Here is a 12,913-nt window from a genome sequence, read left to right as displayed (position 1 = left end):
TGAAGAATATAAGCTTTTTTTAAAAAAAATACACACTGGAATTTCAAGAAAAGGAGCGTATTTGAAGTTCAGCCTTCTTAAATAACATGACATGATTTGGCAAAATCATCCAAGTTAGACAAGCAAGCCCAAATTAGCTAGCCCATTCTTCCTAAGTATTTGTAAATAAATCATAGCTACTTTGTTCACCTAATAGGTATTTTCAACATGGCAGCGTGTCCCTTAGAAAATATATAAATATTTTACTGGCACTGAAAGCAAGCAATTTCGAGTTTATACATGTCATGATATCTTTAAATCCTCATTTTAAACATGCCATGGTCTTTAGAAATGATGTTTCCTTACTACATTACTGATACATTTCACAAAGTTAATTATTTAAATTACCTATGAATTATTAATTACAGATCATTACAATAAAAACCAGAAGTCTGGAATATGCCTGTTCTAATTATACATTTTATATTTTAAAATGTTAGAAAGCTCGGCGAAAAAGACAGGTTTTAAAATTCTCTGCTGCAACAAATGCTATGTTATAATAAACACTTTATCCTTTTTCAGCTTATTCCTCCTATTGTGTAATAAACCTAAGGTTTAAACTTTCCAGACTTGGGGTGTGAGACCAGTGTGCTGAGAATACACCGGAGACAAAAGGTTTCCATTTTTCTCCTCCGGCTGTACTCCACCCTTGCTAAGGAACTCTCTAGCAGTGCATGCCTTTATTTGCGCGTTGCGTTAACACGGCACACCAGCTTTCGGACTTTAATGTAAATGAAATGCCAAGTCCAGATGCTGCCAACAGATATCACGGAAAACCCCGCTATAAGAGACCTGTGGCTAATTATTAATTACAGTGGCTGTCATTTTTCCATACATTAATTTATGGAGCTTAGTTGAACTCTGTCTCCCACCCACTTCAGACAAAGGAAAATAATTTGCCACACTGTACTAACTGCAAGGATAATTGAGCCGTCTCCCATACAGGGTCAGCGGAGATGGCTTCCTCCATCTTTTTACATATGCAAGCCACACATTTCATTGTCTTTTACTTGATTTCTTGCTGAGCTGCTTTTGTGGCGAGTCCCCCCTTTGCACAGGTAATCTTGTTTAAAAGAGGCAACTTTTTGGCCATGCTACACCACTGTTCCCTTGTCTCCCCTTCTAAGCATTTCTCAGTTGACAACATAAGAGTGCAGAAGATGGCATATAGGCACCTTAATATCTGGGGAGGGAGCCCCAAAGGAGGCAAGTCATTCTGTGCTGCAAGAGCCCAGCCGCCGTCCCGGCACAGCACATTTCATTAACCTGCTTTTCTCCCTACAGAGAAACAGAATTGAAAGGAGAAAAAGCAACCCACCCTATACTTATGTCCCCATACCAAAGGCAGGCAGAGCTTCCAGTTTGCATGCAGCCTCTGAGTCCCTAGGATCTGAGAGTATTAAATCAGCTGCCACCCACCCAGCTAGTCATGGCCACCACATTTATATAAATGTTAATTCCCTGACTGCTTCCCTTTACTATGATTTTACTGGCTTAACCCCTTTCATAACGTATCCTATTCACTTGAAAGAGAGGTGGGGTCTAGGCTGCAAACTCCAGTTGACTAAGCAAATACACTTCACCACCTCATTTAAGAAACTAACAAAAAAAAAGCAGCAAATCTCTAAGTGTCTCATTTACTTTGGGAAAGTAGAAATATTTTCTATCTTATTTTAATTTTCATCCCACATTTGAAACCCTTACTTTGAAATAATATTAAAGAAAGTTTAGCATGTCTTCTAAATAAATCACAAGTGCATCTGTAGGAACAGAGGAAAGAGTGGACCAATATCTTTGCAACACAATGAAAACTAAGAGAAAAATCACATAATCAAGTAGTACCTTTATTTTTTTACTTAAAATACTTCCATAGACATTTCATAGCCTAGGGAAGAGAAAACAGGAATAAATGCATTCAGAAAGTTATGCTACTGTATTTCTGCTTAAATGAAAAGCAAACTCAGCAATGTCAGGAGGGTCTTTAAAAAGGCAACACGACTGAAACCCAAAGCAGACACTGGACTGCCCCACCCAACAGCTGCTCGAGCAAAGAATATTAGAAGGTAAAGGTACAGACCTGAAGGTTTCTTTTCTGTGAGCAAAGGATTTCTCCAAAACTACCCACCTGTTCTCTTTAATTACTCACCTACAAATTTAAACCACCTGCAGCAACAGCACAAAGAAAAAACGCCACAGAAGACACCTGAAGGAAAACTCTTTCTTATCAAAGCAAGCTTTTAACCGTCATTTTGTATATTTTAAAATATATACATTCCTACCTGTAGATCTCAGTACTGAGGAGTTACAAACCTGTTAATGCTGGCTGTAACTGCCACACTTCAGTTGCCTGGTATTTAGGCTTACACAGCTGTATCTGTCTGTATTAATGCTCAAGTTTTCTCATCTTTAAAAAAAAATAAAATAAATCAAACCTGCAAGTCCTGAAATGGCTGAGACAGTCAAGAGTCCAGCAAGACAATAAGAAAGCAGCTGCTTTCCACGGCTGAACACCACTGCCTGTAAAGCATCTATATTTTTTTTCCCCCCAGTGGTGCTTTATTCAGATTCTAGGGAAAGCATCAGTCTGAAACCAGTAACTGATGGGAGTAACAGTTTATAGGTTACAGAAGGATATTTTATTGTTAACGGACTGTACCATGTAAGAATTAGGAGGGGGTGAGGTGGCAGGCAGGCAAGAGGAGAGAGATGCTACTATTTTTTTTTCCCCGAGCCACTGCAATTACTCTGATGTGAATTTTTGATGACTTCCGACATACTGCATGGTTAATAATCGTTTCAGCTGTCATGTTTGGTTAATGTGGAAAATGCATTTGCTGCATTGTGATGCAGCACTCCAGCCACAGATTGTAACACCAGTTGTGAAGCTATTCCCTTAACTGAGCTGCATGAATTTGCACATACCATGAGGCGGAAATAAATGGTAGTTTGATTTTTATACAGCAACAGAAAGCTTCTGCCATTTTAGACCTGCAGAGCTGTTGAAATAACTTGTACAGGCAAATAATTTTACTGCATATTAACTGGTGTCAATGTTCTTTAAAGGGGAGCTTTGATTCTCTATTGTTTTGCTGGGTTTGGTTATTTAGTAGTTAAAAGACTTAAGATACTATTTACATTAAACATTGCACTCTTTTGTAGCTCCGAACAGGTTATTTCCTTGTGAGCATACATAGCTCAATGAAACTGTCAGCACTACAGAAATGCAGCCCTGTTACTAATACAGGCTTAGCCTGACTACCTCTTCCTCCATATGATACTTACCAACGTGTTTTTATATATAATGTTGTCTAACAGATGATTGCACAAGGGGTGAAAATTGCTGCTTACAAAGAAAGAGAGGATTTTTATTTGCAAAGTACTACTTCTTCACCTACACTTTAAACATCAAACAGAAAGTATAAGGTTACATAAAATACTAACATGTGCCTTTCATTGTCACCAATAGAAAAACAATGCTGCAAGCAATCATGCAATTACAAGGGGAGATGTAAAACAGCAGAGACGAAACCATGCTAAGAGCCAGTCACCCGATGATTAAAGTCAGGCCAGTATATTCCAGCAGTCAGGTGATGGTGCGATCATTACAGTGCAGAAAGCCAGAGAAAAATCGAGAAACAGACCACCCCCATCTTAAAGAAAAAATTAGAAGCACCAAAGAAATAAGGAATGCACTTGCTAGTACGCAAAACATCTAACGGTGAAGAAGTGTTTCACAAAACATGAGCGTAACGCTATCACGCAGTTACTTCCACAGGTCCCATGTGCACATTTAACCCACGGTGCCAACACAGCTCCCGTCCGCCTGCAAACCGCTGGTGACCCTCCCAAATTCAAAGTTGCTTCATTTTAAATCCCAGAATGACAGCCCTGCTGCAACAGTACTGCATTCCACAATTCAGTAATTCTGCTTACCGAATGTACGTCTTGTATTTGCGAACACATGTACACACAAAAAATCTAGACTTGGGATGTCTACATTTAATTTAATGAAGCACAGAAAGCTATCAGGAGAGCATTTTACTGTGCATTAACATTGATGTATCTGCAGAATCACCACCAATACCACCAATTCATTATTACCACTTCTGTTTTAATTAAAACAACACTGCAGGGGTATTGGTTGGACACAAAGTACCAGTGAAAATGGTGCAGAGTATTTTATACAGAGAAAAACCATGAGCCTCTGAAGTAACATTGTACTCCCTGGTTTGGAAGCAATTCCCATTAACACCGTTACGCCTGTAGAAGGTGCTCTGTGACTCGGGCTTACCTACCCCAAAGGTATCACTGGGCACCTTGCACAGTTCTGAGCTTCACAAGTGGCAGAGTAGTCTCTTAAATACAGTGTATTCTGGCTTTGAAACTAGCAAACTTGATCCTAAGGGCGATTTTCCTCAAACCACTGCAAGGAGCAAACCCTCCCTGCTTGTGACCAAACAAACACTGTACTGAATACCCAAATCCTCGTACCAGGAGTCTCATGAGAGAAGACAGGTCCAAACCCACCGACATTCTTAGAAGAAAACTGCAGTCAGTTGCATTGCAGGGAAAACCATTGATCACAACCAGCTACACCCAATAGTGCAAGTCAAGTCCCTTTGGGGAGAGGAAGGGTACACATTTGCAGGGCTAATTTAACTCTGGCATTCCTCCTGCATTTCCAAGCATCCATGCCTGGCGATATCCCTGCAGCAGCACTCGCCTCTGTAACTTGCCACTCGCCTCACACACACTGCTCCATTTTTGGATGGTTTCTCCCTCTACCTACCCCTAGTTTGCATAACCCACTAGCGGTGCAGAGCCAGGAGCACAGAGGATACATACAGCTTTTGCTTTCTAACCAAACCTGAATATGGGTAAAGCTAACTGGAGACACAGCCAGCTCTTTAGGACAGGCTGTAGCCTCGTCACAGATTTCAGGAGTGTAATAATACGTCTGGAGCCTCTAGCCACAACTTTAAAGATGCTGCTTTTATCAACAGACGTTCCCTGTTATTTTCTGGCCATGAATGTTACTGCAGAAGCTACTCCCAACTGCAGAACTACACATTACAGATCAGCAGAGTTTACTTATATATAATTTTTGTTTTACGTATTGCATCGCCAGCTCACAATGTTGCAGTGAAAGCTTTTCCAGTGCAGCTCAGTACAACACTGTCACTCCTTACCTATGGATATCTTAAAGCAACAGCTTTGAAGGATACAAACAGGAAATACTCACCCCAAATGGCTGTTAGTGTAAACAACTCTGAATGGTAACCCAGCTAAGATGTCGGACCTGCTATTTGTTTCACTGGCAATCAATTTAGCAGAGCGTTCAGTCAGCTCACACATCAACCACTTCTGCGCTCAAATCTGGCTGTGGGAGGAGAAGGGAGAAAACTCCTGTTCAGAGCTGCTGGGCCACAGCTAAAGAAAACCATAGAAGCTCTCCTTCCAAGTGGAAAGCATCCTATCCCTAAGAGAATGATGATGCAAAGATCATGCAGAAGCCACCGGAGCATGATCATCCTCCTCTGTGTCAGGATCGCTCCCTCTCTCCATCTCTGCGTGTCCACAATGACCCCCTTCCCTCTCAGGTACAGCTGCATCCCTGGAGCAAAGGGGATTCCTTCACCATAACTACAAAAATCAAAGATACTATCACCCCTGCCTTAAGTTCAAGGAAAAAACCATTAAAAATGCTAGTCTACAGTCACTGTAATCTCTTCCCCCTTTCTTTCAGAGTCTTACACTAGGCAGGGGTAAGGAGACAAATATGAACAGCATCCCTGGATCTGCTCCTGTATTAGCTCTTTTTTGAAGTCCCACAGCTGTGGCATCTGCTATCATGGGCAAGCATTAGTCAGCAAAAGTAAGAGACTCCGCTGGCAGTGAGCTGAAACAGCGATAGGTAGCTCCTTCCCAAAAATCTTTCCTTCTCTGCTTAATCCAGTGCTGTAGCAGCAGCAAATACTGCACTGTCATACTGGGTCTGGAGAGCGCCTTAAAGGAGCATTAGCTCCCTTCCTCTCCGCAAGGCTGGCAGGGTGATTATCCAGCATTAATGACACGCTAGGTCTCTTCAGAAGGAGGGCTGCCATACCCAGCATGCCGCCTCTGTTTTCAGCTCTGCACACTCATCCTCTCCCTTCAGAGGGATGCAGAAAGAGGAGCCAAAGAGTTCAGGAGTCCAATTCAGCAGGCCGTGGTGAAGAGGACAGGAAGAAAATCCAGGCTAACACCTCAATACGGTTATATTCACATGTAAACAGTGCAAAGCAAAAAGTCAGATGGGCTGAATGTATCATTATGCTACTGGCACACCTGGCAGGGAATCTGGGCTTTGTGGCAAACTGCTAACTTTCATGGACTATGAGAACACAAGTTTTCCAGAGTCAAAACAAAAACTAGAAGTGGGAAACGACCAGCTCCAGTAACATCATCACAGAAAGCCATCCTCTTGCAGGGGAAAAAAAAACCCACCAACTCACTCAGACTGGGAGTCGCTAGCTTATTACAGAGCTCAAAGGAGACCCAAGTTTCAACACAGCTTTCTGGGGCTAAATTTGCACCAGACAAGAGGCAGGATGTAAATGCAGAGTGTTAAACACCTCTGACAGCACCAACTGAGAAGCCCTGCTTTTTGTGACCAGGCGGGTGGGGGGAGAAGAAGAAAAAAGGAAAAATAAAAGAGAGAGAAATACAAATCCCATAAAATTGGAAGAGTGACTCTCCCTAGCAGGGGAGAGGCGGGGGAAGCCCAGCCAAACAGAGAGGATTAACACCAACACTGGCAGCCCTGTTCCTGCCATCCACACCCCACACCCCAATTAACGGTATCATTTGTCAGGATGAATGGGGAACTTGCACTCAATTCGGCAATTTGACAGAGTGTCACTGAACTACCTCATGTCCATATTTATCCAAGAGGCAAGAGCAGGAACCAGTTTTAATGAGAGCCTTTTTAACAAAGAAACAAGGGTATTACCCATGCTCTCACCATCAAGCGATAATTGAGATGTAATCGTTTAAACAAAGCGCAACAAGTGTCCATTTACCCAAAGCCATTGTTAAATATCTACTAGGAGATTATTTTCAAAATTATAATGTTCCATGAATATGCAAACCACTTTCCATCTTTAGCATTAAAAAGAATAATCACCTTTTAAAAACAAAACAACAAAAAAAACCCCACCAAAACACAACTGGAAGCCAAACAGCTATTTCACAGCAGAATTTTGAGGAGTGTTTCAAACATGCCAATGCTAATTTAAAAGGAGGGGTGGAAAGAAGTGATGGCTCCACTTTTGGGCCATTAAACTCTGCCTGGAAAGCTCTCTTTTGTACAGCATTAGTGTGTGCTGTAAGTCTGTAATTATGCAGAGAATGTGTTAATTTTTAATTCAAAATGCTAACCCCTTTTTTTTATATACAAGCCCTGAATGTCAATCCCTCTCACAGATGACTGCGAGCACCGACATGACCAAATTCAGCGCTCAGTGGTAAAAGCACGCTCTCCCTGGGAGGTTAGGCACTGCACATTGGAAAGCAACTCAATGCCACAGTAAAACACCTCTTTTATAAAACTGTCACCTCAGCATCGTGGCAGGCAAAATCCACTCAGCCCCACAGCCTATTAAACCAGAGCCGTATGGTCAATGATATTCACACCTTCATTTCAGCATTCTTCCATCTAGCTACTGAATTTCTTAATGCAATTTCACAAGAGGCTGAATTCCCACGTCCCTCACATTCCCGAACACAGGGAAGCACAGGACAAGGAAGTTAACCTAATGCTGCCCAGAGGCCCACACCAAGTTAATGGCTGTCAAACACTAAGCCCATCTTTCATCTCTTCCAACTCCTACTGATGCCTGCAATCCACGGAGGGATCCGACTTAAGAGCACGCTTTGACACAGTCCGGCAATGAATTATTAACTCTGGCAGAAGCCACAAAGCATCAGCTAGTAGCAATCATGATCCCTCTACGATGATTAACCAGAATGCAATTATCAATGCTCCAGCTTCTCACAAAATGTCTCTGAATTCTCCACCACACAAAGCCCAAAACGCACCGCGCAGGCACGCACACACAAAAGCAGAAACAATTCTGTGCTTTTACGCTCGCTTCTTCAGGGTTGTATTACCAATTGCGAATGGTCCGAGTAAAGAAAACTCTGCCCTCCCCCCTGCATTACAGCAATTATACATGGACTTGCATCACTGGAAGAGTGACATATACAGAATCAAGCCCATATTCTTAATTTCCACAGCAATTCAATCCATGCAGCCACAGAAGCCTGCCAGCAGTTTCAGAACCATCTTTTCCTACATCACATCACGTAGCAAAGGCCATTTCCAGCCCAGGGCCTGACTGCTCCCAGCCTGCTCACCAACAGTGGACAGATGAAGATAGATGTATTCAGCTCTTACTATGAGTGCTGCCCAAAAGGGTGTCCCTGTCCCCAGCCTCCCTCCAAAAGGCAGGCAGATGAGGGCCACCCTACAAGTTGGGTGTAACTTGTGGGCCTCCAGCAGCATCCCAACATATAGGAAGAACAACATGCTCAGCTCCCTGCCAAAGGACTCCAGACAGCTCCCGGTATTAAGCCAAAAGATAACAAACACTAGCAATGGACTGAAAACAACCAGCTGAATCCCAAGACGTACAGAGGTGTTTGCTCGGGATGAGGTACCATGCCGTTCCACAGTTAGCAGTGAAGAGGCAAGGTGAAGGCAGCGTTTTAGGTTTTCCTTAGTAAAGAAGTTAAGCTTGTGCTTTTCTTTCAATTAAAGCTGCCAGCTCTGAAGAAAGTGGCACTAGAACTCCTGGCCTGCATGGGAAATGAACACCCACAAGCACAATAGTTAAAACAGACGACAGTGGTCCTTGCCTGCTTTGTCAAACTATCCTTGTATTTTTCATAGCAAAAGCACAACTGAAATCAGTATTGGCATCTCGGCAGGCTTAATTAGAAGTCAGGTCTACTCTATTCAGGTCTTTATACTGTGCTCATTACGTTAATATCCAAGTGCCTTCCAGTCCTGCGTTAAGTGACATGACTAACATCTGTCACACGTTGTTTGTTCTCTTCTCCCTTTCCTGGGGGAGTAGAAACACAGCATTCAAGGGGATCACGGAACATCCAACAACTGAGAACAGAGATTCCTCCACCCCTAGCTCATTCCACTCACACAGCGCACACGTGCTGGCCTTGCCTGCTTGGTTAATGGTTTCATACTATCATCATCATCATAACAGTTAAGAAGCTGTACATGTTAAAGATGGGTTAGCACCAAATCTCCTCCCAATAACGTTTCTACGCAGGATTGACAGAATATAAAGACAAACAAAAATCTGTCCTTTGCAGACCAAATCAAGTCATTTGGGGTTTTATCAGTTAATTTCTCTGCCTAAGTCTCCTTGCCTTGTCATCTTACATTATACAACAGTGAGAATACAACTTCCAGCAGAGGAAATAAAAGTGATCATCTCTTGAGTGTGACTAAAAAAGAAAGATGAAGGCATGAACAGCTTATCTTGCCCTTAAATTCCTTCCAAAACACACCAAATCTTAAAGTTACAGAGGTTTCACCTGGAATAGCAGAACTAGAAGACTGAAGTCAGTGATTTTATTTTTTGCTCACATGCCTTTCACGTTTCCCAGTGACCCTCAATCTTTAAGTCTCTATCCTTTTTATGTTGAAAAGTACTTACATCACCTTGCTTCTGAGTTATCACCCAGTAATTCTTTGCAAAGACAGTGGCAAGTATTGAGATACCTAGAGAATGGGAAGAGCTAGGAAGAAAAGAACTGGGAGAGATCAAATCTTAGAGCTCGATCAAGATGATGAAGGTTCAACAATGCTATGTGTCTTAAGGTCAGCTAGCTATGATCAGGCAGATACTTGTAGCAGAAGCAAAACTTCCAGAGAAAGGCCAAATTCAAGAACATACATTTAGAAGAGATTCGGAAACCAACAGGCAGCAGGAGGGGAGACCCTCACCACCACCTTCTCACCATTTGTCCATACAAACCCTCCAAAACTGCAGGTAACAAAAGCCCACTGAAGACTGAGTTACAAACCGTTAGAAGAGAAGCAAGGGCTCATTCAAGGTAAGGGAGGGGAATACACATAGCTTTCATTTACTACAATGTGCATAGCCATACAAAACAGGGATTAGTCTTCCACAAAAAAAAAGAACAACCTTTTCAAGTGCAGATAAAGAAACCCTCAGGAAAGGGACAGAGGCTGACTCAGACAACTATTAAAAGGACAAAGTGATTTTCAAATAGAGGTCACCAGTTCAAACATGAACTGGATCAGTAGTGGCCAAGACTAAAGTATTTAAAGACTGATTAGTGGTTTAAACAAAAATGTGTTATTAATCTTTCAGCTCTGGCTACACAAGTGCCCATATTGCAAGTTCACTGCAGAAAGTGAGACAGAACTTACTTTCCGTCCCATTCCTGCAGAACAGCCAGGGCTTCAGCGGATACGCAGAGACCAAGTGCAGAAGTGTGAAGGCTGCACAAAACAGTTATTCTTTCGGTTAAGACTCCTAACTTTAGTGTGCTCACCTGTTTGTTGATAGGTACATATAATCAGCTACCACACTTAAAGATACCCATTTAGCATCTATAAACAAGCACAAAGACCACATTGCAGGTTTTGAGGGCATTATTTGGTCCGTGAATTTTCCTGTAAAATTACTTTGCCAATTCATTAATGTCATGTAACTTACATGTTCATGAAAAAATACACCCACCAAGTATCACTTATCCTTTTCCCCAACACCAATCAGAAGAGGCTCCAATTATCACTAGAGATCTTGCAGCACTGCCGGCTCAGACATGACATTGTGAGATGCCTTACTGCAAAAGCTCTTTCCAGAAGATGCCCAAGGAGGGCTGACTGGATTTCCAAAAACACATATTTCACTAGTGAAAAGTAGTAAACATACAATATTTAGCACTCAGGAGGTACATCCAGTAACATAGCTGCTTTAACCAAATTTAAACAAAATAAAAAAAAAAAGCTTAGGTGTCTCCAATCCATCTTCACAGGGAATTGTATCTCTACTACTGCACCATGCTGTATAGACACCTAGTGAAGCAATTTCGTTCTCACTATTAGTGGGCACAATAACACAGGCTGAAGATCTGTTCACTTGGGAGTTTGGGTCAAACCACTCTCCATACACTACTCATTAAGCAAACACTTCCTTGTGGACCAGCAGTTTCAGTAGCATGGTGATGATAAAACACATCAACAAATTTTTATATAAAAACATTAGTTGCTAATCAATGATGATGTTGCATATTACTCATGTACTATTACTGAATTAGGTAGGGTCTTGCAAGTAACATTAATTCCTGTGTATATTTATTGGAAGTAAGAACATGCTGGAGGCAAAGATAAAAAATACTTCATTTCCTTTTTAAAGAAAACTTTATTAATAATTTGCTCCTAAGAAGATCTTCCACCTGCTGAAGTTTAATACTACCCAAAATTTATTTTCCCCAGGGTCCCTCATTATCAGCAAGGGCCTTTCTTGCAAGTCCACACGTTCTTTCAACAGATTCTCTTTGCTATCTGATTTGAGAGCCTTAAGTGTTAAGCATTCGAGGAATGCAATCAAATCCTGCCCCTTCCAGGCCTACTGGGACACCTATTAATACACGCTCCTGTAAAAAGGGAGTTTATAATCTTTTGCAATTAATAGTATCCAGAAAGGTGGAACAGGACAACTTAAATCAGCATTCCAATTATTTAAAGTCTATTAATTTTTACTGTGGCAACTATTTAATTGCTACACAGTAACATCCTTTCTTTTCTACCTTTTAAAGCCAAACTCCAATGAAGTCAGATAAGCATGGACCACGTCATTCAGGAGTCTGTGGCAAGTGAATACAAGTGCTTAGAAATTGTGTTGTACTCCACTTAGTAGCTTGTTAGGTTCTCTCTTTCTCACTTAGTACAAAAAAGAGAGACTTATTTCCAAATTGCTTCATCATCTCTCACGAAAACTCAAAATATTTAAAAGTCACCATAAGATTCCTTAGACCAACCACAGTAATCAAACGGATATGAACTGCATAAGGAAAAGAAAAAATCTGAAGGTTTTTATCCAGCATCTTTGTATGTTCTGGAAAGACAGCTGAATAGTAACAGCGGCTGCCTTTGCACAGAATGATCAGATTTGGCAGGCTCCTGAAACAGGGAAATGGAGAAGGTCAGATGGGTGACAACAGAAACGCTAAGCCCAAAGTATTCCATGGCAGGAAAAAAAAAAAAAAAAAAAAAGTCGCTTTTAACACAAATACCAGCGCAAGCTTTATTTTGGGTAATTATACCACTCACACTGGTATTTGCTTCAGAGATGGAGCAACTGCTACTACTTCCAGTGAGAGAAAATCATCAAATTTTTTGGCAAAAGTATCATACTAATTTCTTTTAAAAAGGTAGACTCTAACAGGCAATAACCTTACCTTACAAAATCCTATTATTTAATGGAAAACTGAAATGACAGGCAAGGGACTGCAGCAAGTCTTGGCTACAAGTCTGAGTGAGAAAGATTAAGTAACACTAAGGACAGTAGCCAGAGGGCAAACTCTTGGCTCCTCACTTTTGTCAAGTGTCTCCTCTCACATTTGGTAGGGCAAAAAGCTGTTTCGAACTCCCTTAATTTTCAGTACTTGTTTCTAGCTATAATGAAGTATTTAGGCTTTGTGTGTTAGGTTTTAACAAATGGCAATACTACATGACAGAACCAGATAGCTGAAAACGTCATTTTCCACCAAAAGTGTCATGTCACCACCCAAAACCAGAGACACTTATTAACCAAAGCAAGCTTAACCCTTTTTG

General features: G+C 41.4%; 1 protein-coding gene across 5 annotated transcripts in view; it reads right to left on the bottom strand.

Annotated features, from left to right (window-relative positions):
• NUP93 (nucleoporin 93) overlaps window positions 1-12,913 on the bottom strand; it is an 81,876-nt gene that overhangs the window by 43,064 nt on the left and 25,899 nt on the right. Inside the window, exon 1 of one of the 5 annotated variants that reach the window (XM_080410889.1) lies at window positions 2,472-2,629. The exons of the other annotated variants lie outside the window; for them this stretch is intronic. The gene's annotated coding sequence lies outside the window, so the exon portion shown is untranslated. Of the gene's footprint in view, window positions 1-2,471; window positions 2,630-12,913 lie in introns of those variants that run through there. 5 annotated transcript variants of the gene reach the window in all.

Source organism: Falco punctatus, assembly GCF_963210335.1.
Source record: "Falco punctatus genome assembly, chromosome: 14".
Classification (NCBI taxonomy): Eukaryota; Metazoa; Chordata; class Aves; order Falconiformes; family Falconidae; genus Falco; species Falco punctatus.
The sequence above is the reverse complement of the archived record's forward strand: the minus strand, read 5'-3'. Positions and strand labels throughout refer to the sequence as shown.